Below are 5,419 nucleotides of genomic sequence, written 5' to 3' on the forward strand. Positions count from 1 at the left end.
AATGTCTTGTTTGGTGAAACGTCTGTTCATAACCTGTGCCCATTTTTCCATTGGATTATTTAGCTTTATCTTGTTGTGGTGTGATTAGGCTGTTAGTCACTGTGTCAGTGCATCTTCTTGAGGGCTTTCTTTTCTTTCTCTGACCCTCTATGTTTCTAAGCATGATGCATTTTTCTAGTGACCAGCCCCTCCTGACAACATACCCATAGTAAGTGAGATAAAGTTTCACCATCCTTGCCTCTGAAAAGAGCACCCTTGGTTGCACTTCCTCTGAGACAGATCTATTCATTTTTTAGTAGCCCATAATTTATTCCAACATCTTTTCCAAAACTGCAATTCAGAGGGATAAATTCTTCTGTCATCCTTATTCACTGTCAAACTCCTAGATACATAGAAAGCATTTGAAAATATCGTGACTTGCATTTGGCATATGTTATGCTTTCAACTGATGTTTTCACTCTTTAGCACTTTAAAGAGGTCTTTGACAGGAGATTTCTCCAATGCAATACATGATTTTGACTTCTTGACTGCTGCAACCATGGTGTTCATTGTGGATCCAAAGTAAAATGATGTCATTGGCAGTATTCATCTTTTCTCCATCTCTAATAACTTAGTTATTAATCCAGTGATGATTTTTGCTTTCTTGATATTTACCTGCAATCCATAATAAATTTTCCAAGGGCTCTTCTCTTTCAGTAAGAAAGAGTATGTCATCAGCAAAATGACGGTTCTTGATGAGTCTTCCTTCTTCCCTGATAGCACATTCTTCTTCATATAGTACAGCTTCTCAAACTATTTGCTAAGCATACAGATTGAAGAGGTATCAAGCAAAGATACAATCCTAATGTACACTGTTCCTGATTTTAAACCATGAAATGCTGCCTTCTTTTCTTTGGACAATTGCTTTTTGTAAAAATTAATTTTAATGAACATTTACAGAGATTTTGGATTTCCATTCATTCATTGTTGCACTTTCCCCCTGCCCACCCCTCTCCCCTCCAGTTTGCACTTCTCTTTGAAAAGTAAAAGAAAAATTCCTTCATTGGTATAAAATCTTCCCCCAACCACATTGCCCTCCCCACCCCAAGTACACTCAACTAGGCAACCTTCATTCTGGACTCTTGTAATAACCATAATACCCTATCATATATCTCTTTGAACCTGTTCTCTCCCTCATCTGTTTCAATGCAGTATACATCATTTATACAGTTTTTCTCATTCTTACCCCAACCCTGATGTCAGTCCCATTCTTCAACAGTGGGACAACTGCTTTTTAATCTATAAATTGGTTTTACATGAGCAAAAATGTTCTACGTTCTGGAATTTTCCAATATTTTTCAATATCAACCATAATTTATTATTATCCACAGTTTCACCTGGCTTTATGATGTTTGAAATGTTATAAGAATTACCAAGATGGACACGGAAACATGAAATGATCACGTTATTGGGAATATGGTGTTAACAGACTTTTTTAATGTACAGCGTCACAGATATTCAATGTGTGAAAACACATTACCAGTGAAGTCCAATAAAATGAGATATGCTTCTCTGAGTAGATTATAGGAAGAACAGTAGCAGCAAGATCTCAGAGCAATAGTAGATCAAGCCATAGCAGGGCCATAGTGAAATTTCATGTGCAAATGTTGCAGAAAAGAGAGGACAGGAAACTTCTGCATAAAGATATGAAAAGCTCCTAAAAAAAACAGTAATATTGGCCAAAAGTGCAAGGTCAATAGCTAGCAACATAGTAAAAGGTAGTGAGAAGTCAGAAGTATGCCTGTAAGGACAAATACTACATGGTGCCACTGCTGTAAAACAGGACTGACATCGGGGTGGGGGAGAGACTGAGAAAGATGGGTTCAATAATGTATACTGCATTGAAACAGATGAGGGAGAAAACTGTTTAAAAGGGATATGTGATTAGGTACTTTTGTCATGACAGGAGTCAAGAGCAAAGGCTACATAGTGGAGTGGACTTGAGGGAGGGTTTGTAAAACAATGAAAGAATCTGTCTTCTACTTTTCCAAGAGGGTAGTGTAGTAAAAAGAAGGATTGGGAGGGGAGAAAAGTGCAACAATGAATGAATGGAAATCCCAAGTCTCTGTAAATTTTTACTGAATTTAATAATAAATTTAAAAAACATAATGGCAAAAAAAAAAGTAATAATGGCCTAAACAGAGAAGGTGTGACAGGTTCAGGATAGGGCAAAATTCAGATCTGTTCTTCAGAGAGTCACCATGAGTCACGGTACCTAAGAATATTGCACACTTAATAGAATACAGTACAGTATTAACTTTTTATGTGCATCATGAAATTAAAAAATAATCATGTGCCTCACCTTATTGCAATATTTGCTTTATTGCTGTGGTCTGCAATGGAAACTTCAATATCTCCAGAGCATGCTTATACTCCTTTGTCTGCTGTTGCCAACTTCACACAGAAAAATATTTTTTTTTCCAGGGTGACAAAAGTCTTACCTTGCCACAATATCCTAAGATGAAAAAAGGTACTTTTAATTTTCCTCTAAAATGTCTAACATGATGGACAGTTGAATAACCTGAATTATCTTTTTAACTAGCTTTACTTAAACTTGATTTGCAATTAACAGTATTTTAGAATCCAACCATTTCCAAATTCTAATTTGGGAGTCTCTGCATTCTTAGTTTGGCAAAAAATCAAGTTAAAGAATTTTTCAGACAAGTGTCTTGGACTATGATACACACACTATTTGTTTGATTTCATTGTCGAGTTTCAGAAAATAAATATAGCACTTCACGATTTTGTATTTAAAATTCATAGATTGTCTTGCCACGTCTCTCCTTCTTACCCCGTCCTTTTGAATAAAAAGCAGATTGAATACCTTCTTAAATGCATTCTTTTAGATTGTGTATCTCCCAAGTATCCTTAGTCAAGAGATGTAGAAGCTTTATGTTGTCTCATAATTCTCTTCTATAGTCTTTCAAGCAAGAGGAGGGGGAAATGCTCTACCATATTCAATTGGATTGCTTTCTATAACAAATCGCTCCACTAGTTCAGTGCGCTTTCTCTCTAAGCTTTCCTCACTAAACCTTAGATTTTTATATTAAAGATCCCAATTTGGTTTTCCAGTTCACTGCCTTACTGACTAAATATATTTATGCAGCAAGTAGCTTTTAACATAGCTTCTTGCTTAAGTCTGAAGATTTCTTTTTCTCCTTTTATAGTGGCCTATCTAATTTACTGACTTCATTCCCCATGATTTGTTTTCATAAACAGGCTACCATATAAAGGTCAATGGTAAGAGTCTAACATTCTGAAATTGAGCACATGATTATCATTTAATGTGCTTCTTTTTTCTTGATGCAGGAGTGATATAAACCTACCTTGTAAATAAGATAAAAGAATATTTTCTTTATCATATGGAATAAATATATTTGCTAAGAGTTTGAGGCCCAAATGCTTTTGCTTTCAGAATGAATTATAGATGGCTAGAGTACCCCTGCACTGCAATCCTGAGGGCATGCGGTTCAAGGTCCCTGCTTGTTCTGTGGGAGAAGGATGGGCAATCTTGCCTCTGGAAACCTGCTGGAGGGTCAGTTATGGGTGGGTTTCAACTTTACCCCTATTTCTCCCTTCCCTCTAGACAGAAAGAACAGAGTACACAAAGAGTCTGTATAGGGAGCCACTGGATTGAGAGGAGCGTGGCTTTCTCTCCCTGCCACGGCCTGTGCTCATCCACTGATATCGGTGTACTCAGAAAAGGGAGAATCATCTGGCAAAAATGTTACTCTGCCAGCTGTGTCCGAGGTTTCCATTCAGCTGGATATTGTGAACTTCGTTCCACCAACTTGCCCAAAAACAACAGGCAGCCTATGCCATCAGCGAATAGGCAGGTCATCAGACCAGTGCTGAGTCTTGGGGTACTGGTAGAGCGGTGGCTCGAAATCCCACAGTTAGAGGTGGTGGGACTCATTGCTCTGGCCAAGGTGCTTTTGGAAATATGTGTCGTGGAGGCTGCATGTTTGCACCAACCAAAACCTGGCAGCGTTGGCGCCGTAGAGTGAACACAACTCAGAAGCGCTATGCCATCTGCTCTGCCGTGGCTGCCTCGGTCTTGCCAGCGCTGGTCATGTCAAAAGGTCATCATCGTATTGAGGAAGTCCCTGAGCTTCCTTTGGTGGTCGAAGATAAAGTTGAGGGCTACAAGAAGACCAAGGAGGCTGTCCTGCTTCTTAAGAAACTTAAGGCCTGGAATGATATCAAAAAGGTCTATGCCTCCCAGCGAATGAGAGCTGGCAAAGGTAAAATGAGAAATCAACGTCGCATCCAGCACAGGGGACCATGCATTAGATAACGAGGATAATGGTATCATCAAGGCCTTCAGAAATATCCCTGGAATTACTCTGCTTAATGTAAGCAAATTGAACATTTTGAAACTTGCTCCTGGTGGGCATGTGGGCCGATTCTGCATTTGGACTGAAAGTGCTTTTCGAAAGTTAGATGAGTGGTATGGCACTTGACGGAAAGCTGCTTCCCTCAAGAACAACTACAATCTTCCCATGCACAAGATCATGAATACAGACCTCAGCAGAATCTTGAAAAGCCCAGAGATTCAGAGGGCCCTCCGAGCACCACGCAAGAAGATTCATCACAGAGTCTTGAAGAAGAACCCACTGAAAACTCTGAGAATCATGTTGAAGCTTAATCCATACACAAAGACCATGCACCGAAATACCATTCTTCACCAGGCCAGGAATCACAAACTCCGGGTGGCTAAGGAGACTAAAGCACTGGAGGCCAAATCTGATAAGAAGGGGGCTCCTCCAAGCAAGAAGCCTGTGGTAGGGAAGAAAAGAGCAAAGAAAGCTGCTGTTGATGTGAAGAAGCAGACCAAGGAGCCTGCAGTGGGAAAGAAGCCTACAGTCACCAAGAAAACAGCAGTTGAGAAGAAGCCAGTAGAAAAGAAACCTGTCACAGAGGAGAAGAAGCCCGCAGCATAAACTCAAATCCTCCATTGGGACAGCTTATTTTAAATAAATACCTAATCAAAAGGAAAAAAAATAAAAAAAGTTCTGTATAAAAAAGCAGGTCTTTTAAAATTAATAATAAAATAATATTGGAAAGGGATGCCAAATGGATCATCATTTGACCTTTCTATCATTAATTGGAATAGGCAAATAGCATTCAAGTCTATTAAGTGTATTGTCTTATACTTTTTTGTCATTGTACTTGAGTTCTAATCCAGAGAGATTGTTACTGATAATTAAAGAGCCATCAGTTTTCAGAAACCATTGATTACTTTGCTACCCTGTTGAGGACTTCTAATTACAATGTCAGCTAGAAGGCCCATTCCAATTCCTCGTGCCCCGCCTTAAGGCTTTCCTGGTTTTCTCAACAACCATTAAACAGGTATCTACTAATATGGCTTTAGGACAAA

The 5,419-nt window shown here is 39.0% G+C and overlaps 1 pseudogene; it reads left to right on the forward strand.

Annotated features, from left to right (window-relative positions):
• Positions 1-4,982, forward strand: part of LOC102855597 — a 9,898-nt pseudogene extending 4,916 nt beyond the window's left edge.
• The last annotated feature ends 437 nt before the right edge of the window (positions 4,983-5,419 follow it).

This window comes from Elephantulus edwardii, unplaced genomic scaffold, assembly GCF_000299155.1.
Source record: "Elephantulus edwardii isolate Elephantulus edwardi_28Jun2011 unplaced genomic scaffold, EleEdw1.0 scaffold00047, whole genome shotgun sequence".
NCBI classification, from domain to species: Eukaryota; Metazoa; Chordata; class Mammalia; order Macroscelidea; family Macroscelididae; genus Elephantulus; species Elephantulus edwardii.